The sequence below is a fragment of the Primulina eburnea genome, chromosome 9, assembly GCF_022965805.1.
Source record: "Primulina eburnea isolate SZY01 chromosome 9, ASM2296580v1, whole genome shotgun sequence".
Lineage (NCBI taxonomy): Eukaryota > Viridiplantae > Streptophyta > Magnoliopsida > Lamiales > Gesneriaceae > Primulina > Primulina eburnea.
In genome coordinates this window covers 7,887,532-7,914,187 of record NC_133109.1, presented here as the reverse complement: position 1 = coordinate 7,914,187, position 26,656 = coordinate 7,887,532, and the positions used below count along the sequence as shown (strand labels likewise).

Below are 26,656 nucleotides of genomic sequence, written 5' to 3'. Positions count from 1 at the left end.
TAATATAATAAGCAAATATATTTAGTGAATCTTCCTTTATTTGTGTGACAAATCATGTTCTTTCTATTAGACTATTATGTGTATGCATAAATTAGGAATTTGTGGTGGATTACAAATATTAGGTAGCTGGTGAAGCAACTACGTGAAGAGGATTTTTCTTATGCACAACGATCCCGGAGGCTTCGTCCATATCAATGTCCTTGGCTGACATTCCATGGGGAAGTTCCAAATCCAAGAGGAAAAGAAGATTTGCAAGTGCAAGCTCCACGAGCGAGATGGAAAAATTGATTCCTGGGCAGATCCTTCTTCCACTACCGAATGGTAACATCTCGAAATTTTGTCCTCTAAAATCAATCTCACTGTTCAAAAATCTTTCAGGCCAGAATTGTTCAGGGTTTAACGAGTATTTTGGATCGGTTGCTATTGCTTTTGCATTGAAAATAACCCTCGTCTTTGCGGGGATTTTGTATTTTTCATCGATGACGCAGTCTTCTGTGGTTTCTCGAGGGAGCATCAATGGCGCAGGTGGATAAAGTCTCAATGACTCTTTCACAATTAGTTTAAGGTATGAGAGTTTTTGAAGATCGTCTTCATCTACCTTAAGCTTCCCTTTGCAAGCTTTTCTCACTTCTTGTTGAGCTTTTTCTCTGATTTCTGGATTTCTCATCAGTTCCGCCATCGTCCAGTCAATAGTTGCTGGTGAAGTATCTGTTCCTGCAACAAAAATGTCCTGCAATGTTTCATTGTCAGAGTAACTTGTGTCTTGAGTTTTATCGACTCTTATATAAAAATAATATTTATTTTAATATTATTATATGGCTTTACTAATTGTGCATTTACTTTATATGAATATCCATGCAAACTGCATATATTAAACCCTTGAACATACAATGCGTATCATGAATTTTGTCTCGTAACGTAAGATGAGAGAACTTATTAGGAGTGTACCGTATATTCTAAACTTGTTTCTAGTCAAATCAGCAGTCAAAATAAAAATAAAGATGACTTGAGCATGAGACTAACATATGTGATGTAAACGTCGTGTTTCATTAGTAAGGGCATAAAGATGCACATTCATATATAAGAGTGATCAATTGATAATGCACTGAACATCCATCCCTCATTGTCGCAGACGCTTTGAGCAGAAAAGTGGCAGTTGTTGCTCAGTTGACGGCTCAGAGACCACTTCAGTCGGAGATTCAGAGATTTGGTCTAGAGATTTATCCTGAGGGCAGAGCCCCTAGACTGTCTAATCTGATAGTCAAATCTGATTTGCTAGACCGCATCCGAACAGGACAGTCTTCAGATGAACAGCTACAGAAATGGAGACTGAAAGATGAAGCCAAGGGCAATGTTCTTTACACAGTGACAGACGGCGTTGTGAGATACAGAGGTAGAATGTGGGTGCCTAGTGGTGAATCGATCAGACAGGACATCTTGACAGAGGCACACGCATCTCCGTATTCTATCCATCCGGGAGGTACCAAGATGTATAAGGACCTCCAGATATTGTATTGGTGGCCAGGGATGAAGCGAGACATCCGTAGATTCGTATCAGAATTTCTCACTTGCCAGAAAGTAAAAGCTGAACATCAGAGGCCAGCAGGATTGGTTAAGCCACTTCCCATTCCCGAGTGGAAGTGGGAGAACATTACAATGGATTTTGTGGTTGGATTACCGAGATCAGTCAGAGGATCGAACTCCATTTGGGTTATAGTAGACAGACTCACTAAGTCAGCGCATTTTCTGCCAGTGAAGACGACTTTCTCCATGACGCAGTATGCGGAGCTTTATATCCGGGAGATAGTCCGGTTGCATGGTTTCCCAGTCTCTATTGTGTCCGACAGGGACCCGAGGTTTACATCGTCCTTCTGGAAGAGCTTACATGCAGCTATGGGGACGAAGTTGCTTTTTAGTACAGCTTTTCACCCGCAGACAGATGGCCAGTCTGAGCGAGTGATACAGATTTTAGAAGACTTGCTAAGAGCTTGCATGATTGATTTCAGGGAACATGGGAGTCTAGACTACCTCTAGTGGAGTTCACATACAACAACAGTTTCCAAGCATCTATTGGTATGGCTCCCTATGAGGCGTTGTATGGTCGGAAGTGCAGATCACCAGTTCATTGGGATGAAGTGGGTGAGAGATCAGATCTAGGTCCAGAGATAGTTCAACAGACTGCAGACGTGGTGGTCAGGATTCGTGAGAGAATGAAGACTGCCCAAAGTCGTCAAAAGAGTTATGCCGATAAGAGGAGGAGAGACCTCGAATTTGCCGTTGGTGATCACGTATTCATCAAAATAGCACCTATGAAAGGTGTTATGAGGTTCGGAAAAAGAGGCAAACTGAGTCCGAGGTTCATTGGGCCGTTTGAGATTCTTGACAGAATTGGGACACTAGCCTATCGTGTAGCCCTTCCGCCGAATCTGGTCGGGATACACAATGTGTTCCATGTCTCGATGCTGAGGAAATATCTGGCTAATCCTTCGCACATCCTGAGTTATGAGCCGTTGCAGCTAACTCCAGACCTGTCTTATGAGGAGAAACCAGTCCAAATCTTAGACAGGCAAGAGCGTAGGCTTCGGAACAAAGTGACTAAGCTAGTCAAAGTTCGGTGGCTAAACCAATCGGTGGAAGAAGCCACTTGGGAGTCAGAGGCCGACATGAGACTTCGCTACCCGGAGTTGTTCGGTAAGACTTAATTTCGAGGACGAAATTTTTATAAGTGGGGGAGGAACTGTAGTGTCCAAATTTAATACACGTATAACCCATGCATTTATTTAATTATTAAATCATTTAAATTAATTTTAAATGAGTGTTAGCGATGCATGATTTATTTAAATGCATTATTTTAAATTATTTATGTATATGTGATGCACGTTAAAATGTCTTTCGAGTTTCATGTTTCAGGCGATTATTCGAGGCGAGATTGAGGAAAAGAGACCGGCGACGATTGGTGGCAATTTTTTTTTAAATGTGGTATTTTATTTTTAAGTTAAGGAGGGGGCATTTTGAATGATTTATTAAGTTTTGGTATTTTAAAAGTCTAATTTAATTGTTAGGTGAGTTTTGAATTTTAAAAACTTTTAAAGTCTAGATCATGTACCCTTTTTAATTTTATTAGAGGTGTTGTTAAGTTAAGGGAGAGTTAGTATATTTTTTTTATTATTATTAGTGCTAATTATTAATTACTCTAAATTATCTCCCCTTAATTACCTCCTAATCGCACACACACACACATGTTTACACACACTAAAACTCACGTATAACACACACAACACACACACTAGTTATTTTTCAGATTTTAAAAGATAGAAAAGTTTAGGGTTCTTCTCCTTCGAGCAGCCGCCCCTCCCCTATTATTTTTCCCTGCAAGTTTCGGTGGATTTTATTGCAAGAAATCGGTGTCACGTTCGTCCCGGATCAAGCCTCGCTTCCTTCTCGCTTCGGTATCGTCGTCACGGTATTTTTAATATAAAAAAGGAACGTATACTCTATTCTTGATGCATCGATCATGTCATAATATGTGTTGCGTTGTTTTTATGCGTAAAACCATGTATGAAGTGTAGTAGTTTGAGCGGTTATTCGTTTGGATCAACTTTGAAGAAAGATTTTTCGATCCAAAACTCGTTTTCGCTGCTCTTCTTAAAACTGAGAATTTTCCGTCGAGCTTTTGAGAAAACTTTCAATTATAAAATTGTAGAACTTTTCGATACCTTCGATTTGATATATGATTCGAAATTTTTGGACGAAAATTGAGTGAGTTATGGCGTTTTTCGTGGGACTGCTCAAACTGCGACTTTTATGAAAATATGTGTTCTCGAGTTTATTTGTTGCAGGCTTCGTTGGAGATCGACGGGCGATCGTTGTTGCACCTAGGTATGATTATTATGACGTTGGGTTGTTATTTGACATGTCGTTTCGTGTCGATAGGTACTCGTACACTCTAGAAGTCGTAGGTAACGTTTTAATGTCAAATGCCACGTTTTGAATGGTATGTGTCGTAGGGCGAGCGTCGTCGCTTTGGGAACTGATACGATAATGTTTTGATGTCATAGCGTGCTAGGATGGGTCTCGGGGTGTCGTTGCATAGTCCGTGCAACCGAGTCTAGAAAGTTGAGCAAAACATGTACAAAATTTTACGTAACTTCGAGGTCCCGCAGGTACACGGACCCGGGGACGGGGGGGGTGATTAGCGAGCTGATGAGAGCAGCGGCTTGCATGGGATGGTTTGTTTGGGTTCAGTAGCTTCGCAGCTGACACGGGGTCCGTGCCTTTGTTCTTCCGGAGTGTTTTCTTTCCAGAGTCTGCACGGACCCTTACACGGACCCTGGCACGGGGTCCGTGTCCACCCTTTTTCCTGGAGTCTTTCACCCAAGTCTACACGGACCCCTACACGGAGGTAGGCACGGGGTCCGTGTCCCTCCTTCCTTCTGAGTATCACTTCACCGCACCTAGACGGACCCGTACACGGACCCGGGGTAGGGATCCGTGTACTCACTGTTTGGGAAGGATTTGTCAGTTATTTTCGGGGTTTGATGTCATGGTTTAGTGCAAGGATTATCCAGGGTCGTGCTATGGGAAATTTTAGAATGCACTAAGTAATGATCGAACTTGAGAGTAAGTGTGATTTCTACATTTAAGTTATGCAAATTCAGGTTAGTGTGCAGCAACGGCCCCGATCGAAGTCCCAACGAATCCCTCAACGCCAAGTAAGTATGTTGACGTGCAAAGAAAATATTTGAAGTTTTTGAGGTATGCTAAATGTCTTGTGACCAAAAGTGAATGGGTTTGGAAGTCGGTGAACGTGGCCGAGGACCTCTCCACCCCGTTAAATTATGAACGGGTTTGAAGTTAGGATTGGAAAGCGTTAAATTATGAACGGGGACCAATCCGCCCATTAAATTATGAACGGGTTAGATCGTGGTTGTGAAGCGTTAAATTATGAACGTGGATCAACTCGCCTGTTAAATTATGAACAGGGATCTCATGTATGTGGCAGTGGATACGTCCCTGTCAGCCCAGTACTGTGATGTGTCTGATCAGGCGTTTATTATGTATGGGTCACTTGCTTTGAAACATGCCTCTACGCAAAATGATGAAGTTATGTATGTTCAAGTATGCAGTATGTTTATGAAAGTTTAAGTTGATGGCACGTCTAAGTATGTATGTACATATGTTCAAGTTTTAATACGCAAGTCAAGTTTTAAGTATGTAGGTCCTATTTTAAAGTTGCATATGATTTTATTATGTACTACTCGTTACTACCTGTTTATACGTGTTGAGTCTTTAGACTCACTAGACTTGATCGATGCAGGTGAGTATGTTGATGAGGAGACAGGAGGTGGTGACCAAGGGGCAGGCTTGGACTGAGTGGGAGGCTAGACCCGAGGACCGCCTACTTTATTTTAAGATTTTAAGCATAAAAACATTTATACTCTGATTTTATGAGTGGATTGCGATACATTTTGAGACAGCTTTTTCTTTTAGCAAATCTTAATTGTGATGGTTGATTTCAAAGATACTTTATGAATAATGAGTGACGACCGTATGGGTGTTTCTATTAAAGAAAATTTTTAATTTTTCCGCAAATTTTGAGTATGAAAATACGGGTCGTTACAGTTGGTATCAGAGCGGTGTTCTTGTAAAGGGTTACGCCTACTACCAGTCGCAAGAAGATCTCGAAGTCACACCTCAAGTCTGTAAGTTTTAAGGCTTCAAAACTATATGCTATGTACTATGCATTAAGTCATGATTTCAACATGTCTATGTTTTAAGTTCAATTTACGTGCATCTTATGATATCGATATTATTCATGCATGTTGGGTTTACGTGTTGGGTAATTGGTGGAACAGTATGCCTCCTAGACGTATGATTAATCAGGAAGCTCGGACTAAGAACATGGAGCATCGAGAGGAGGAAAGGGCCAATCCTCCGCCACCACCACCTCCAGACATGCAGGCACAGATGCTTGCAAGCATGACACAGTTCTTCGCACAGTTTGCGGGGAACCAGGCGGCAGCAGTAGGTGCAGGGGCGAGGCCCCAACCAGAGGCAGTTTATGAGAGGTTCCGGAGGATGAGTCCGAAGGAGTTTTCGGGTACTACTGACCCGATGGTGGCTGAGGGATGGATCAAGTCCATCGAAGTGATTTTCGACTTTATGGAACTGGCAGATGCTGGCAGGGTCCGTTGTGCCACTTTCTTATTGACTGGAGACGCTAGACTGTGGTGGGAGAGTGCGTCAGTGGCGGTGAACTTACAGGTGCTACCTTGGAATGGTTTCAAGGAGGTCTTCTACTCCAAGTACTTCACTGAGGAAGTACGAACCAGACTCACCAACGAGTTTATGACGCTGCGACAAGGAGACAGTAGCGTGGCAGAGTTTGTGAGAAAGTTTGAGAGGGGGTGTCACTTCGTGCCCCTCATTGCGAATTACGTACAGGCAAAATTGAGGCATTTCCTGAATGGGTTGCGGCCGATCTTGCGCCGTGACGTCCGAGTAGCTGGCCCTACTAGCTACGCAATCGCCGTGTCTTGAGCTTTGGCGGCAGAACAGGATCAGCAAGATATTGAGGCGGACAAGCAGGGCAAGAGGCCCTATCAGGCACCGCCGCAGCACCAACAACAGCAGAATCAGAGGCCCCAGTTTAAGAGGCCTTTTCAGGGGCCGCCAGCGAAGAAGCCGTATCATGGACCACCTAAGGGCAAAGGTCCAGTTCAGCAGCAAGGGGCGCCTCAGAAGCCCGTTGCCTTCCCCGTGTGTCCGAAATGCAACTGTCAGCACCCGGGGCAGTGTTTATATGGATCGGGCAAGTGCTTCAAGTGTGGAGCTAGCGACCACATGCTGAAAGAGTGTCTGCAATGGAAGCAGCCAACCCAGGGCAGGGTATTCGCCATGCACGCACAGGAGGCGGATCCAGACACCACCTTACTGACTGGTAAACTTTCCTACCTAAGCTCAGTATTATTTTTGCTTTGCATGTGGAATTTTCATTTGGGACTATTAGTGTGCTAGTGATAGTTTGTATGACTTGGGATATTGAGTTCTGTTGTGCTTTAAGTTACTGTTTGCATGTTGGGGATATAAGTTTGTATTGTGCTAACGCATCTCAGGAAACATTTTTATTAAGAGACTATCCACAACTGCACTGATAGACTCAGGAGCCACTCACTCTTTCATATCGGAGTCGTTCGCTAATCATTTGGACCTCAAGTCCATTGGCCTAGACGTGAATTTTTTAGTGACAGTCCCATCAGCGGAAGAACTGTTAGCTACTAGCGTGGTCAGGGACATCGATCTAGAATTGCACGGCCACCTAGTATATGCCGACTTTATCGTCTTGCCGATGCCAGAGTTCGACAACATATTGGGAATGGACTGGCTGACCAAGAACAGGGTTCTAATCGACTTTCAGAAGAGATCAGTACTAGTCAGACCTTTGGGTATGGAGCAGTTTCTTTTTGAGCCAGACAGATGGAGAAGTTTCCCTCGCATGATTTCGTGCATGCAGGCGAGGAGACTGATTTCCAAGGGGTGCCAGGCCTTCTTAGCTAGTATTATTTCAGCACCTGATGCGCCTACTCCATCTTTAGCTGAAGTGCCAGTAGTCAATGAATTCCCAGACGTATTCCCAGACGATGTTTCAGTTCTTCCACCAGAGAGAGAGGTGGAGTTTGCCATTGATCTCATGCCAGGCTCAGTGCCAATCTCTAAGGCACCGTATCGATTAGCTCCAGCAGAAATGTTAGAACTCAAGCAACAGATTCAAGAGCTCTTAGGCAAGGAGTTTATCCGCCCGAGTTTCTCTCCGTGGGGCGCACCAGTACTTTTTGTGAAAAAGAAAGATGGAAGCATGAGACTGTGCATCGATTACCGTGAGCTGAACAAGGTAACGATCAAGAATAAGCACCCGTTGCCGAGAATCGAAGATTTGTTTGACCAATTACAGGGAGCTACAGTGTTCTCTAAGATAAATCTTCGATCAGGGTACCATCAGCTGAAAGTGAAGGATGCAGACGTCCACAAGACGGCTTTCAGGACCCGGTATGGGCATTACGAATTCGTAGTGATGCCATTTGGGTTGACTAATGCTCCAGCAATTTTCATGGATCTCATGAACCGAGTATTTCAGCCGTTCCTCGACCAGTTCGTCATAGTATTCATTGACGATATTCTAATATACTCGAAGAGCCATGAAGAGAACGACCAGCACTTGAGGACAGTATTACAGACCTTGCAGAGCCATAAGTTATTTGCAAAGTTCAGTAAGTGTGAATTTTGGCTTGAGAAAGTAGCGTTTTTGGGGCATATAGTGTCTAGCAGTGGAATCGAGGTGGATCCAGCGAAAGTAACGTCTATCAAAGAACGGGTTGAGCCAAGGAATGCATCTGAAATCCGCAGCTTTTTGGGTTTAGCCAGTTACTACCATAAGTTTATTCGGGGATTTTCGTCCATAGCGGTGCCACTCACGTCACTCACCAAGAAGAATGCTAAATTCGTGTGGAGCGACGAATGCTAGAAGAGCTTCGATACCTTGAAGCAAGCTCTTATTTCGGCGCCAGTGCTAGCCATGCCAACAGGGCAAGGTGAGTTTGTGCTTTATACCGATGCATCTAAGCTCGGATTAGGCGCAGTGTTAATGCAGCAAGGTCGGGTGATAGCTTATGCTTCCAGACAGTTAAAGGTGCACGAGAAGAACTACCTGACGCACGATCTTGAGTTAGCCGCCGTTGTCTTCGCACTGAAAATTTGGAGACACTACCTATACGGCGAGAAATGTCAGATTTTCACCGACCACAAGAGTCTCAAATATTTCTTCACGCAGAAAGAGCTGAATATGAGACAAAGGCGGTGGTTAGAACTTGTGAAAGATTATGACTGCGAAATTAACTACCATCCGGGAAAGGCTAATGTTGTCGCAGACGCTTTGAGCAGAAAAGTGGCAGTTGTTGCTCAGTTGAAGGCTCAGAGACCACTTCAGTCGGAGATTCAGAGATTTGGTCTAGAGATTTATCCTGAGGGCAGAGCCCCTAGACTGTCTAATCTGATAGTCAAATCTGATTTGCTAGACCGCATCCGAACAGGACAGTCTTCAGATGAACAGCTACAGAAATGGAGACTGAAAGATGAAGCCAAGGGCAATGTTCTTTACACAGTGACAGACGGCGTTGTGAGATACAGAGGTAGAATGTGGGTGCCTAGTGGTGAATCGATCAGACAGGACATCTTGACAGAGGCACACGCATCTCCGTATTCTATCCATCCGGGAGGTACCAAGATGTATAAGGACCTCCAGATATTGTATTGGTGGCCAGGGATGAAGCGAGACATCCGTAGATTCGTATCAGAATTTCTCACCTGCCAGAAAGTAAAAGCTGAACATCAGAGGCCAGCAGGATTGGTTAAGCCACTTCCCATTCCCGAGTGGAAGTGGGAGAACATTACTATGGATTTTGTGGTTGGATTACCGAGATCAGTCAGAGGATCGAACTCCATTTGGGTTATAGTAGACAGACTCACTAAGTCAGCGCATTTTCTGCCAGTGAAGACGACTTTCTCCATGACGCAGTATGCGGAGCTTTATATCCGGGAGATAGTCCGGTTGCATGGTTTCCCAGTCTCTATTGTGTCCGACAGGGACCCGAGGTTTACATCGTCCTTCTGGAAGAGCTTACATGCAGCTATGGGGACGAAGTTGCTTTTTAGTACAGCTTTTCACCCGCAGACAGATGGCCAGTCTGAGCGAGTGATACAGATTTTAGAAGACTTGCTAAGAGCTTGCATGATTGATTTTCAGGGAACATGGGAGTCTAGACTACCTCTAGTGGAGTTCACATACAACAACAGTTTCCAAGCATCTATTGGTATGGCTCCCTATGAGGCGTTGTATGGTCAGAAGTGCAGATCACCAGTTCATTGGGATGAAGTGGGTGAGAGATCAGATCTAGGTCCAGAGATAGTTCAACAGACTGCAGACGTGGTGGTCAGGATTCGTGAGAGAATGAAGACTGCCCAAAGTCGTCAAAAGAGTTATGCCGATAAGAGGAGGAGAGACCTCGAATTTGCCGTTGGTGATCACGTATTCGTCAAAATAGCACCTATGAAAGGTGTTATGAGGTTCGGAAAAAGAGGCAAACTGAGTCCGAGGTTCATTGGGCCGTTTGAGATTCTTGACAGAATTGGGACACTAGCCTATCGTGTAGCCCTTCCGCCGAATCTGGCCGGGGTACACAATGTGTTCCATGTCTCGATGCTGAGTAAATATCTGGCTAATCCTTCGCACATCCTGAGTTATGAGCCGTTGCAGCTGACTCCAGACCTGTCTTATGAGGAGAAACCAGTCCAAATCTTAGACAGGCAAGAGCGTAGGCTTCGGAACAAAGTGACTAAGCTAGTCAAAGTTCGGTGGCTAAACCAATCGGTGGAAGAAGCCACTTGGGAGTCAGAGGCCGACCTGAGACTTCGCTACCCGGAGTTGTTCGGTAAGACTTAATTTCGAGGACGAAATTTTTATAAGTGGTGGAGGAACTGTATTGTCCAAATTTAATACACGTATAACCCATGCATTTATTTAATTATTAAATCATTTAAATTAATTTTAAATGAGTGTTAGCGATGCATGATTTATTTAAATGCATTATTTTAAATTATTTATGTATATGTGATGCACGTTAAAATGTCTTTCGAGTTTCATGTTTCAGGCTATTATTCGAGGCGAGATTGAGGAAAAGAGACCGGCGACGATTGGTGGCAATTTTTTTTTAAATGTGGTATTTTATTTTTAAGTTAAGGAGGGGGCATTTTGAATGATTTATTAAGTTTTGGTATTTTAAAAGTCTAATTTAATTGTTAGGTGAGTTTTGAATTTTAAAAACTTTTAAAGTCTAGATCATGTACCCTTTTTAATTTTATTAGAGGTGTTGTTAAGTTAAGGGAGAGTTAGTATATTTTTTTTTTTGTATTATTATTAGTGCTAATTATTAATTACTCTAAATTATCTCCCCTTAATTACCTCCTAATCGCACACACACACACATGTTTACACACACTAAAACTCACGTATAACACACACAACACACACACTAGTTATTTTTCAGATTTTAAAAGATAGAAAAGTTTAGGGTTCTTCTCCTTCGAGCAGCCGCCCCTCCCCTATTATTTTTCCCTGCAAGTTTCGGTGGATTTTATTGCAAGAAATCGGTGCCACGTTCGTCCCGGATCAAGCCTCGCTTCCTTCTCGCTTCGGTATCGTCGTCACGGTATTTTTAATATCAAAAAGGCACGTATACTCTGTTCTTGATGCATCGATCATGTCATAATATGTGTTGTGTTGTTTTTATGCGTAAAACCATGTATGAAGTGTAGTAGTTTGAGTGGTTATTCGTTTGGAACAACTATGAAGAAAGATTTTTAGATCCAAAACTCGTTTTTGCTGTTCTTCTTAAAACTGCGAATTTTCCGTCGAGCTTTTGAGAAAACTTTCAATTACAAAATTGTAGAACTTTTCGATACCTTCGATTTGATATATGATTCGAAATTTTTGGACGAAAATTGAGTGAGTTATGGCGTTTTTCGTGGGACTGCTCAAACTGCGACTTTTATGAAAATATGTGTTCTCGAGTTTATTTGTTGCAGGCTTCGTTGGAGATCGACGGGCGATCGTTGTTGCACCTAGGTATGATTATTATGACGTTGGGTTGTTATTTGACATGTCGTTTCGTGTCGATAGGTACTCGTACACTCTAGAAGTCGTAGGTAACGTTTTAATGTCAAATGCCACGTTTTGAATGGTATGTGTCGTAGGGCGAGCGTCGTCGCTTTGGGAACTGATACGATAATGTTTTGATGTCATAGCGTGCTATGATGGGTCTCGGGGTGTCGTTGCATAGTCCGTGCAACCGAGTCTAGAAAGTTGAGCAAAACATGTACAAAATTTTACGTAACTTCGAGGTCCCGCAAGTACACGGACCCGGGGACGGACCCTGACACGGGGTCCGTGCCTTTGTTCTTCCGGAGTGTTTTCTTTCCAGAGTCTGCACGGACCCTTACACGGACCCTGGCACGGGGTCCGTGTCCACCCTTTTTCCTGGAGTCTTTCACCCGAGTCTACACGGACCCCTACACGGAGGTAGGCACGGGGTCCGTGTCCCTCCTTCCTTCTGAGTATCACTTCACCGCACCTAGACGGACCCGTACACGGACCCGGGGTAGGGATCCGTGTACTCACTGTTTGGGAAGGATTTGTAAGTTATTTTCGGGGTTTGATGTCATGGTTTAGTGCAAGGATTATCCAGGGTCGTGCTATGGGAAATTTTAGAATGCACTAAGTAATGATCGAACTTGAGAGTAAGTGTGATTTCTACATTTAAGTTATGCAAATTCAGGTTAGTGTGCAGCAACGGCCCCGATCGAAGTCCCAACGAATCCCTCAACGCCAAGTAAGTATGTTGACGTGCAAAGAAAATATTTGAAGTTTTTGAGGTATGCTAAATGTCTTGTGACCAAAAGTGAATGGGTTTGGAAGTCGGTGAATGTGGCCGAGGACCTCTCCACCCCGTTAAATTATGAACGGGTTTGAAGTTAGGATTGGAAAGCGTTAAATTATGAACGGGGACCAATCCGCCCGTTAAATTATGAACGGGTTAGATCGTGGTTGTGAAGCGTTAAATTATGAACGTGGATCAACTGGCCTGTTAAATTATGAACAGGGATCTCATGTATGTGGCAGTGGATACGTCCCTGTCAGCCCAGTACTGTGGTGTGTCTGATCAGGCGTTTATTATGTATGGGTCACTTGCTTTGAAACATGCCTCTACGCAAAATGATGAAGTTATGTATGTTCAAGTATGCAGTATGTTTATGAAAGTTTAAGTTGATGGCACGTCTAAGTATGTATGTACATATGTTCAAGTTTTAATACGCAAGTCAAGTTTTAAGTATGTAGGTCCTATTTTAAAGTTGCATGTGATTTTATTATGTACTACTCGTTACTATTTGTTTATACGTGTTGAGTCTTTAGACTCACTAGACTTGATCGATGCAGGTGAGTATGTTGATGAGGAGACAGGAGGTGGTGACCAAGGGGCAGGCTTGGACTGAGTGGGAGGCTAGACCCGAGGACCGCCTACGTTATTTTAAGATTTTAAGCATAAAAACATTTATACTTTGATTTTATGAGTGGATTGCGATACATTTTGAGACAGCTTTTTCTTTTAGCAAATCTTAATTGTGATGGTTGATTTCAAAGATACTTTATGAATAATGAGTGACGACCGTATGGGTGTTTCTATTAAAGAAAATTTTTAATTTTTTCGCAAATTTTGAGTATGAAAATACGGGTCGTTACAGTTGGTATCAGAGCGGTGTTCTTGTAAAGGGTTACGCCTACTGCCAGTCGCAAGAAGCTCTCGAAGTCACACCTCAAGTCTGTAAGTTTTAAGGCTTCAAAACTATATGCTATGTACTATGCATTAAGTCATGATTTCAACATGTCTATGTTTTAAGTTCAATTTACGTGCATCTTATGATATCGATATTATTCATGCATGTTGGGTTTACGTGTTGGGTAATTGGTGGAACAGTATGCCTCCTAGACGTATGATTAATCAGGAAGCTCGGACTAAGAACATGGAGCATCGAGAGGAGGAAAGGGCCAATCCTCCGCCACCACCACCTCCAGACATGCAGGCACAGATGCTTGCAGGCATGACACAGTTCTTCGCACAGTTTGCGGGGAACCAGGCGGCAGCAGTAGGTGCAGGGGCGAGGCCCCAACCAGAGGCAGTTTATGAGAGGTTCCGGAGGATGAGTCCGAAGGAGTTTTCGGGTACTACTGACCCGATGGTGGCTGAGGGATGGATCAAGTCCATCGAAGTGATTTTCGACTTTATGGAACTGGCAGATGCTGACAGGGTCCGTTGTGCCACTTTCTTATTGACTGGAGACGCTAGACTGTGGTGGGAGAGTGCGTCAGTGGCGGTGAACTTACAGGTGCTACCTTGGAATGGTTTCAAGGAGGTCTTCTACTCCAAGTACTTCACTGAGGAAGTACGAACCAGACTCACCAACGAGTTTATGACGCTGCGACAAGGAGACAGTAGCGTGGCAGAGTTTGTGAGAAAGTTTGAGAGGGGGTGTCACTTCGTGCCCCTCATTGCGAATTACGTACAGGCAAAATTGAGGAATTTCCTGAATGGGTTGCGGCCGATCTTGCGCCGTGACGTCCGAGTAGCTGGCCCTACTAGCTACGCAATCGCCGTGTCCCGAGCTTTGGCGGCAGAACAGGATCAGCGAGATATTGAAGCGGACAAGCAGGGCAAGAGGCCCTATCAGGCACCGCCGCAGCACCAACAACAGCAGAATCAGAGGCCCCAGTTTAAGAGGCCGTTTCAGGGGCCGCCAGCGAAGAAGCCGTATCATAGACCACCTAAGGGCAAAGGTCCAGTTCAGCAGCAAGGGGCGCCTCAGAAGCCCGTTGCCTTCCCCGTGTGTCCGAAATGCAACCGTCAGCACCCAGGGCAGTTCTTATATGGATCGGGCAAGTGCTTCAAGTGTGGAGCTAGCGACCACATGCTGAAAGATTGCCCGCAATGGAAGCAGCCAACCCAGGGCAGGGTATTCGCCATGCACGCACAGGAGGCGGATCCAGACACCACCTTACTGACTGGTAAACTTTCCTACCTAAGCTCAGTATTATTTTTGCTTTGCATGTGGAATTTTCATTTGGGACTATTAGTGTGCTAGTGATAGTTTGTATGACTTGGGATATTGAGTTCTGTTGTGCTTTAAGTTACTGTTTGCATGTTGGGGATATAAGTTTGTATTGTGCTAACGCATCTCAGGAAACATTTTTATTAAGAGACTATCCACAACTACACTGATAGACTCAGGAGCCACTCACTCTTTCATATCGGAGTCGTTCGCTAATCATTTGGACCTCAAGTCCATTGGCCTAGACGTGAATTTTTCAGTGACAGTCCCATCAGGGGAAGAACTGTTAGCTACTAGCGTGGTCAGGGACATCGATCTAGAATTGCACGGCCACCTAGTATATGCCGACTTGATCGTCTTGCCGATGCCAGAGTTCGACATCATATTGGGAATGGACTGGCTGACCAATAACAGGGTTCTAATCGACTTTCAGAAGAGATCAGTACTAGTCAGGCCTTTGGGTATGGAGCAGTTTCTTTTTGAGCCAGACAGATGGAGAAGTTTCCCTCGCATGATTTCGTGCATGCAGGCGAGGAGACTGATTTCCAAGGGGTGCCAGGCCTTCTTAGCTAGTATTATTTCAGCACCTGATGCGCCTACTCCATCTTTAGCTGAAGTGCCAGTAGTCAATGAATTCCCAGACGTATTCCCAGACGATGTTTCAGTTCTTCCACCAGAGAGAGAGGTGGAGTTTGCCATTGATCTCATGCCAGGCTCAGTGCCAATCTCTAAGGCACCGTATCGATTAGCTCCAGCAGAAATGTTATAACTCAAGCAACAGATTCAAGAGCTCTTAGGCAAGGAGTTTATCCGCCCGAGTTTCTCTCCGTGGGGCGCACCAGTACTTTTTGTGAAAAAGAAAGATGTAAGCATGAGACTGTGCATCGATTACCGTGAGCTGAACAAGGTAACGATCAAGAATAAGCACCCGTTGCCGAGAATCGAAGATTTGTTTGACCAATTACAGGGAGCTACAGTGTTCTCTAAGATAGATCTTCGATCAGGGTACCATCAGCTGAAAGTGAAGGATGCAGACGTCCACAAGACGGCTTTCAGGACCCGGTATGGGCATTACGAATTCGTAGTGATGCCATTTGGGTTGACTAATGCTCCAGCAATTTTCATGGATCTCATGAACCGAGTATTTCAGCCGTTCCTCGACCAGTTCGTCATAGTATTCATTGACGATATTCTAATATACTCGAAGAGCCATGAAGAGCACGACCAGCACTTGAGGACAGTATTACAGACCTTGCAGAGCCGTAAGTTATTTGCGAAGTTCAGTAAGTGTGAATTTTGGCTTGAGAAAGTAGCGTTTTTGGGGCATATAGTGTCTAGCAGTGGAATCGAGGTGGATCCAGCGAAAGTAACGGCTGTCAAAGAATGGGTTGAGCCAACGAATACATCTGAAATCCGCAGCTTTTTGGGTTTAGCCGGTTACTACCATAAGTTTATTCGGGGATTTTCGTCCATAGCGGTGCCACTCACGTCACTCACCAAGAAGAATGCTAAATTCGTGTGGAGCGACGAATGCTAGAAGAGCTTCGATACCTTGAAGCAAGCTCTTATTTCGGCGCCAGTGCTAGCCATGCCAACAGGGCAAGGTGAGTTTGTGCTTTATACCGATGCATCTAAGCTCGGATTAGGCGCAGTGTTAATGCAGCAAGGTCGGGTGATAGCTTATGCTTCCAGACAGTTAAAGGTGCACGAGAAGAACTACCTGACGCACGATCTTGAGTTAGCCGCCGTTGTCTTCGCACTGAAAATTTGGAGACACTACCTATACGGCGAGAAATGTCAGATTTTCACCGACCACAAGAGTCTCAAATATTTCTTCACGCAGAAAGAGCTGAATATGAGACAAAGGCGGTGGTTAGAACTTGTGAAAGATTATGACTGCGAAATTAACTACCATCCGGGAAAGGCTAATGTTGTCGCAGACGCTTTGAGCAGAAAAGTGGCAGTTGTTGCTCAGTTGAAGGCTCAGAGACCACTTCAGTCGGAGATTCAGAGATTTGGTCTAGAGATTTATCCTGAGGGCAGAGCCCCTAGACTGTCTAATCTGATAGTCAAATCTGATTTGCTAGACCGCATCCGAACAGGACAGTCTTCAGATGAACAGCTACAGAAATGGAGACTGAAAGATGAAGCCAAGGGCAATGTTCTTTACACAGTGACAGACGGCGTTGTGAGATACAGAGGTAGAATGTGGGTGCCTAGTGGTGAATCGATCAGACAGGACATCTTGACAGAGGCACACGCATCTCCGTATTCTATCCATCCGGGAGGTACCAAGATGTATAAGGACCTCCAGATATTGTATTGGTGGCCAAGGATGAAGCGAGACATCCGTAGATTCGTATCAGAATTTCTCACCTGCCAGAAAGTAAAAGCTGAACATCAGAGGCCAGCAGGATTGGTTAAGCCACTTCCCATTCCCGAGTGGAAGTGGGAGAACATTACTATGGATTTTGTGGTTGGATTACCGAGATCAGTCAGAGGATCGAACTCCATTTGGGTTATAGTAGACAGACTCACTAAGTCAGCGCATTTTCTGCCAGTGAAGACGACTTTCTCCATGACGCAGTATGCGGAGCTTTATATCCGGGAGATAGTCCGGTTGCATGGTTTCCCAGTCTCTATTGTGTCCGACAGGGACCCGAGGTTTACATCGTCCTTCTGGAAGAGCTTACATGCAGCTATGGGGACGAAGTTGCTTTTTAGTACAGCTTTTCACCCGCAGACAGATGGCCAGTCTGAGCGAGTGATACAGATTTTAGAAGACTTGCTAAGAGCTTGCATGATTGATTTCAGGGAACATGGGAGTCTAGACTACCTCTAGTGGAGTTCACATACAACAACAGTTTCCAAGCATCTATTGGTATGGCTCCCTATGAGGCGTTGTATGGTCGGAAGTGCAGATCACCAGTTCATTGGGATGAAGTGGGTGAGAGATCAGATCTAGGTCCAGAGATAGTTCAACAGACTGCAGACGTGGTGGTCAGGATTCGTGAGAGAATGAAGACTGCCCAAAGTCGTCAAAAGAGTTATGCCGATAAGAGGAGGAGAGACCTCGAATTTGCCGTTGGTGATCACGTATTCGTCAAAATAGCACCTATGAAAGGTGTTATGAGGTTCGGAAAAAGAGGCAAACTGAGTCCGAGGTTCATTGGGCCGTTTGAGATTCTTGACAGAATTGGGACACTAGCCAATCGTGTAGCCCTTCCGCCGAATCTGGCCGGGGTACACAATGTGTTCCATGTCTCGATACTGAGGAAATATCTGGCTAATCCTTCGCACATCCTGAGTTATGAGCCGTTGCAGCTGACTCCAGACCTGTCTTATGAGGAGAAACCAATCCAAATCTTAGACAGGCAAGAGCGTAGGCTTCGGAACAAAGTGACTAAGCTAGTCAAAGTTCGGTGGCTAAACCAATCGGTGGAAGAAGCCACTTGGGAGTCAGAGGCCGACATGAGACTTCGCTACCCGGAGTTGTTCGGTAAGACTTAATTTCGAGGACGAAATTTTTATAAGTGGGGGAGGAACTGTAGTGTCCAAATTTAATACACGTATAACCCATGCATTTATTTAATTATTAAATCATTTAAATTAATTTTAAATGAGTGTTAGCGATGCATGATTTATTTAAATGCATTATTTTAAATTATTTATGTATATGTGATGCACGTTAAAATGTCTTTCGAGTTTCATGTTTCAGGCTATTATTCGAGGCGAGATTGAGGAAAAGAGACCGGCGACGATTGGTGGCAATTTTTTTTTAAATGTGGTATTTTATTTTTAAGTTAAGGAGGGGGCATTTTGAATGATTTATTAAGTTTTGGTATTTTAAAAGTCTAATTTAATTGTTAGGTGAGTTTTGAATTTTAAAAACTTTTAAAGTCTAGATCATGTACCCTTTTTAATTTTATTAGAGGTGTTGTTAAGTTAAGGGAGAGTTAGTATATTTTTTTTTTTTGTATTATTATTAGTGCTAATTATTAATTACTCTAAATTATCTCCCCTTAATTACCTCCTAATCGCACACACACACACATGTTTACACACACTAAAACTCACGTATAACACACACAACACACACACTAGTTATTTTTCAGATTTTAAAAGATAGAAAAGTTTAGGGTTCTTCTCCTTCGAGCAGCCGCCCCTCCCCTATTATTTTTCCCTGCAAGTTTCGGTGGATTTTATTGCAAGAAATCGGTGCCACGTTCGTCCCGGATCAAGCCTCGCTTCCTTCTCGCTTCGGTATCGTCGTCACGGTATTTTTAATATCAAAAAGGCACGTATACTCTGTTCTTGATGCATCGATCATGTCATAATATGTGTTGCGTTGTTTTTATGCGTAAAACCATGTATGAAGTGTAGTAGTTTGACCGGTTATTCGTTTGGATCAACTTTGAAGAAAGATTTTTAGATCCAAAACTCGTTTTTGCTGTTCTTCTTAAAACTGCGAATTTTCCGTCGAGCTTTTGAGAAAACTTTCAATAACAAAATTGTAGAACTTTTCGATACCTTCGATTTGATATATGATTCGAAATTTTTGGACGAAAATTGAGTGAGTTATGACGTTTTTCGTGGGACAGCTCAAACTGCGGCTTTTATGAAAATATGTGTTCTCGAGTTTATTTGTTGCAGGCTTCGTTGGAGATCGACGGGCGATCGTTGTTGCACCTAGGTATGATTATTATGACGTTGGGTTGTTATTTGACATGTCGTTTCGTGTCGATAGGTACTCGTACACTCTAGAAGTCGTAGGTAACGTTTTAATGTCAAATGCCACGTTTTGAATGGTATGTGTCGTAGGGCGAGCGTCGTCGCTTTGGGAACTGATACGATAATGTTTTGATGTCATAGCGTGCTATGATGGGTCTCGGGGTGTCGTTGCATAGTCCGTGCAACCGAGTCTAGAAAGTTGAGAAAAACATGTACAAAATTTTACGTAACTTCGAGGTCCCGCAGGTACACGGACCCGGGGACGGACCCTGACACGGGGTCCGTGCCTTTGTTCTTCCGGAGTGTTTTCTTTCCAGAGTCTGCACGGACCCTTACACGGACCCTGGCACGGGGTACGTGTCCACCCTTTTTCCTGGAGTCTTTCACCCGAGTCTACACGGACCCCTACACGGAGGTAGGCACGGGGTCCGTGTCCCTCCTTCCTTCTGAGTATCACTTCACCGCACCTAGATGGACCCGTACACGGACCCGGGGTAGGGATCCGTGTACTCACTGTTTGGGAAGGATTTGTAAGTTATTTTCGGGGTTTGATGTCATGGTTTAGTGCAAGGATTATCCAGGGTCGTGCTATGGGAAATTTTAGAATGCACTAAGTAATGATCGAACTTGAGAGTAAGTGTGATTTCTACATTTAAGTTATGTAAATTCAGGTTAGTGTGCAGCAACGGCCCCGATCGAAGTCCCAACGAATCCCTCAACGCCAAGTAAGTATGTTGACGTGCAAAGAAAATATTTGAAGTTTTTGAGGTATGCTAAATGTCTTGTGACCAAAAGTGAATGGGTTTGGAAGTCGGTGAACGTGGCCGAGGACCTCTCCACCCCGTTAAATTATGAACGGGTTTGAAGTTAGGATTGGAAAGCGTTAAATTATGAACGGGGACCAATCTGCCCGTTAAATTATGAACGGGTTAGATCGTGGTTGTGAAGCGTTAAATTATGAACGTGGATCAACTGGCCTGTTAAATTATGAACAGGGATCTCATGTATGTGGCAGTGGATACGTCCCTGTCAGCCCAGTACTGTGGTGTGTCTGATCAGGCGTTTATTATGTATGGGTCACTTGCTTTGAAACATGCCTCTACGCAAAATGATGAAGTTATGTATGTTCAAGTATGCAGTATGTTTATGAAAGTTTAAGTTGATGGCACGTCTAAGTATGTATGTACATATGTTCAAGTTTTAATACGCAAGTCAAGTTTTAAGTATGTAGGTCCTATTTTAAAGTTGCATGTGATTTTTTTATGTACTACTCGTTACTACCAATTTATACGTGTTGAGTCTTTAGACTCACTAGACTTGATCGATGCAGGTGAGCATGTTGATGAGGAGACAGGAGGTGGTGACCAAGGGGCAGGCTTGGACTGAGTGGGAGGCTAGACCCGAGGACCGCCTACGTTATTTTAAGATTTTAAGCATAAAAACATTTATACTCTGATTTTATGAGTGGATTGCGTTACATTTTGAGACAGCTTTTTCTTTTAGCAAATCTTAATTGTGATGGTTGATTTCAAAGATACTTTATGAATAATGTGTGACGACTTTCTATTAAAGAAAATTTTTAATTTTTCCGCAAATTTTGAGTATGAAAATACGGGTCGTTACACATTACCGACACCATTAAGGGTCATCAAGCGGTAAGGTTGGATATAGTTACGAAATACGTAGGAGTCAATGCATTAAAATTAATGATTCACTGTTTGCTTACAAGTGTAGATATCCTATGTGATCTGATGAATTAATAGCGCAAAAAATCTCTGACTATAGTAAGATATGTGATTTAGGGAAATGGTTCTAGAACTCATTTGCAACTCTCGATATAACAATGATTGTAGATTCGATCAGGATATATGAGTTGAAAGAATCGCACTCTACGTTAAGCATAACTTAAGGTTCTTACATGCATTGATACCTAGGGGATCATGGGGCAATGCTACTAGACATTTTTACCATGATCTGATGGACGTGATCAGACTTGAGTTCTGATATTCTTGATCAAGGAGTTGATGAAAATAATGAGGCTACTTAGGGTAGGCCTGGATAAGAATAAATATTATTCTGAATTACAGTGTAGTTGTGAACCTGCGACTAGCTATATTGCTGAACCATTTAGAGTTACACAAGTATTAGATTATGTATTCCCGTCGAGATAGTCAACTGCAAGGAGTTGAATTTGACGATTGTAGTTTGATGGAAATCAAATAGATTACTTATAAAGGACTTTAAGTGGATTCTATGTAACGGAAGTTGAAGAAGTTAGCTTTATTGCAAATTAAATGATGAAAGAGGAACTATATGTTTTAATGAAGGAGTTAACAAAACTGGCAAATGTTAAAAATAAATCAATGGAAATTTTGTCTTTTAAAACTTTCGATTTTCCTGGAAATTATCGTTGTTTATGGAGAGAAACCGACAAAAAATACGTCTACTGGAACCAGGAATTAAAATCTATTAATATTTTTCATTAAGAGATATATGAAATAAACAAATTTTGCACAACAAATTTTTCCCGACAAAAAATATGACTACTTGAAATAATCCAAATAGTGGTGGGCAGTACGATAACCACAGTTAACAACAATAGATAAGAGAGAATAGGTTATAGAGTTCCTCTTCCTACTCTCCTTGCAAAATTTCAGTCACCACACGAAATTTTAAAGAAAACATTCGGCCACTTCCACCGCCGCATCGACATTGTATTTCTGAATTTCCTAGCAATCGAATCTTGAAGCAAATTTCGTTTAGATCATTAATACGATCTATACGAAAAATCTGGTCTTTAATAATGGACCCAATTTGACGATTGGAGAAGGAAGAAGATTTGATTTACAAGAAGGACCGACTTTGATAATCTCAAACCGGTTCGGTGTAAAGCATTAAATACGCAAAGGTAAACGGATCTAAACATCATATGAATATTTAAAATCATACGACGCCTAACAAAAAATTGAAGTCAAAACAATTTTATATCAAAATTCTGATGTATCTGAAATACGAAAAAACGATATTTCAATATTAACATAATTAATTTGCTTTTGAGGTATTGTACGATGGGTTTGCAAGTCAACCGCACCTTAGGGCATCTCCAGTCATAAACCTCATCACCAGGTTTATTCTGTGCCACGTCATTGTCACATCAAAAGTTAAAAACCTCATTATTTTTAAACCTTTCCACCCCAATCATAAACCCAAAAACAAAATTTTTGTAGACCCCACTATCAAATCACACATTCATCTACTCATTTTAATTTACTACCTTTATTTTTTACCTTCACTTATATATTTGACTAAATATATATTTATATTAATCAATTTAATTTTCAAAATTATTTAATTAATCATACAATTTTTTTTATAATTTAGCAAATTTGAAAAATTTATAAAAAAAATAATAAAATAAAAACATCATCGAAATTTTATTGAGATTCATTGGTAAATTTGGGGAATATTGAAAATTATGAGGGCGAATATTTGGATTGTGCGAAGATGAATTATCTTGTGAGTTGGAAGAACCCAACAAATTCATCCAATATTGATGATAATTTTTATCCATGTGGATAGCAAGAAAGAAAATGTAATTGTGTAAATTGAAAGAAAAATGATAATGTTGGGTAGAGAATGAGACTATGCCTATTTATAGCTAAAAATGGAATAATTATTATTTTTATTATTTTTTAAATAAAAAAAATTATGCAAAAAAAAAAAATCGAAATGCATGCAAAAAGAAATGGACAATTATATGAGTTTGTGTGGGCCATATATCAAACTAAAGAAATAATAAAAAAAAAAACAAAAGTTTGGCACAACTTTTTATATTGTGGTGGGATCCACACAATAAACATGGTTTAAAACCATGGACCATGTTTATCCTATAAACCTTGAACCTACAATTCTCAATGCAAGGTTTTTTTTTTTTGGTAAAATTTATTTTATAAACCTCATGTCATGAACCACCCAGGTGCTCTTACACACACTCAGAAAAAGGCTCATTGGCTTATGTCTCTTAGAATAGACCGTCCGTATCTTGATAGGACAATTTTCTTAATAAAATATATTTAGATATATTTTTATATTATCTTGTTTAGCCGTGGTATAAACCCTAAACAAAACTTTCAAAAACGGGAAAATAATTATAGATATTATACACGTAATGACATTATTGGCATACTTCTATTCTCTGCAAAATGCAATTTTCATCAGTAAATCCTATTCCCTATTTAAGACAACTGATTACGAAGTTGGATCCTCTACTATGGTTGAAAACACAGCACATGGTGTTGTGTTCTTTTTACACGAAATGATCAGTTGATCATCTCATGAACCTCACGCAGTGTCAGATAAATTTGAAAATTGTCAGACGAAATGAGATGATCAGCTGATCATCTCGTGTAACAAGAGCACATCATCAGGTGCTGTGTTTTCAGCCACAGCAGAAGATCCAAATCCACTAATCACTTAGCATACAACGATAAATATAATGTTCTTAATTCCATTAAACATGTTACTTTCGAACAAATACCTTCGATCCTAAGAACCTCCCCAGACTTCTGATACAAGGATTTCATTGCAAAAAAACTCTCCTATCCTATGAGGAGTAGGTATTTTGTGAGACGGTCTCACGAATCTTTATCTATGAGACGAGTCAACTTTACCGATATTCACAATAAAAAGTAATATTTTTTCATGGATGACCCAAATAAGAAATCTACCTCACAAAATACGACCTATGAGACCGTTTCACACAAAGTTTGCCTCCTACGAGAATCTGATTGTTACTTCTCCAAGCATTCTTCCCCATAGTAAATCATGTCATCTTCCATAAGTTTCAATTTTCATTATATGAAAAAAATTTGTACAATCAACACATCGCCGATGTCTGGTCGTCGATCGAGGTTAAATTGAATTCATAATCATTCATTTAATAAATTTAGAATTTACAAATTAAATGATAATATTAATAGTGGTAATCACTGTATATAAGATTATCACATAGTATTCTTGAGAAGTATAGAATTAATTAATTAACAAATTAAATAATGATTGTTTAATTTTACACATGTTTATATACACATATATATGTATGGGTGTGTGCGTGGATATATATATATATCTATACTATTTATTAAGGCTGAGCACCTTATAAAAACTGCCAAGGAAGACACCATCTTTTTTTTCCCAGTTTTACCCTTAGAGTTATAGTAATATTACACTTTATTTTTTTTTTTTATTTCAACACACACTTTTATTTTTATTTCAATCATTCAAATATCAATTTAGTCCCTCCATAATTTGTCAATTTTCACTTTATTCCATCGATAATGATAAAAAAAATTGTACACACACGCAACGCGTGTGCAGAGTAACTAGTATATATATATATATATATATATATATATATATATATATATATATATATATATATATATATATATCGGCCACTGCACAAATTTTAAAGAAAAATTTTGGCCATCTTCCACTGCCGCATTGCTGTCGGATTTCTGAAATTCCGGCAATTCAATCTCGATATAAAATTCGTTAAGATCTCTAGTAAGATCTATACGATAAACCTAGCTTCTAATCGTGGACCTTATTTGATGATAGAAGGAGGAGGAAGATCCGTTCGTAGAAATTTACAAGAAGGACCAACTCCGCTAATCTCGAACTGATTTGGTGTCCAGCGTTAAATACGCAAAAGTAAACAGATCTAAACATCATTTGAATGTTTTAAATCATAACACCCAAGAAAAATTTTGAACATCAAAACAATTTTTAAAAAAGTTTTACAGTATTTTGAGTGCGAGAAAACGATACTCCAATATTAACTGCATTAATTTCCTTCAGATCTAGCAAGAAAGTGTAGAAGATGTAAAATTATTTATAGACGTTGTCCTAATACTTTTAGCTAACTAACATTGATTTCAAAAAGAGAAAAAAAATGATAAGATGGGAAGCGGGATATCGGAGTTGGCGGAGTAGGCAAGTAATTTTTATACCAACATTTTCTTTAGCGAGCTTGCTAGTTTGTCAAGTATGATTTATCTAGCTAAAATAATTTACAGACCACTGTGTAGTATAACGTTTTACTAATTGCTCACCATAGCGTATAGTTCAAAACTTTGTTCATAGTTTGTGTATTTTTCAAAAGAACCTAAAAAAGTTGAAGATGTTTTTTAAAACTAAACTACTGTAAAAAAAATGCAGAATATTATGTTTATCAAAATATAAACAAAAAAATATAAGAGGAGTTCAAGAAACATACGAAGAGAACGCCCTTGATGTGCTCATCTTTCAGAGTAATTCCATGGTCCTGATCCATCTGAACTCGAAGTAATACATCAACAATATCTTCTAAATCGGGTTTATGCCTATTGGGATCACGGTGTTCTTCTATAACTTTGTCGAAAAACCCATCTAGATCACGAAAGATTGTTTCGAGGCTCTTGTCTATACCATTAAACTTGTTTACCCATTCCATTCTTGGAAAGAAATCCGCCAAATTGAATTTACCCCCAATCCGCTGCATCTCAAGTAGCATTTAATGAAACTTACTTGTTCTTCCATCTGTCGTTTTACCAAGATCGCTACATATCCCGAAAGCCGCACGACACACAACGTTATTAGACAGCGAAAACGTTAATATACTAAGATTGACAGGATCTCCACCATGTTCGACTATGCTGTCAACCATGCGAGCCACCTCTTCGGCTCGTATTTTTCCAAATGATTGGACTCTTTTCACCGTCATCAGCTCTAAAACCACTATTTTTCGAACTTGTCTCCAGTATTCGCCGTAGGGTGATAAACTGATACTCGAAAAATTGTGAGTAAACTTCTTAGCAATATACATAGAGGGTCTTCCCGAAAAGGCGAGATCATGTGTTTTAAAGATTTTGCGTGCCATATCAGGGGATGAGATGACGATTGTAGGAACGGATCCAAGTCGTACGAACATTAGATCGCCATATATTTTTGACAACTTTTGGAGAGATCGATGAGGCAACACTCCTATCTGATGAAGGTTGCCTATGATTGGGAGAGTTTTAGGACCAAGTGGGATATTTCTTGTATCCAAACATTTTCTTTTCCTCTTTAGTAGGAAGAATAAGAATGAAGGGATGATGAAACTCAGAATCAGCTTAAAGAAAATCCCAGAATTCATTTTCTGATCAAGGTGTGCAAAAATTCAAGGAACCAT

General features: G+C 41.4%; 1 pseudogene; it reads right to left on the bottom strand.

Moving 5' to 3' along the window:
- LOC140841263 (strychnine-11-hydroxylase-like) lies at positions 1-26,656 on the bottom strand (annotated as a pseudogene).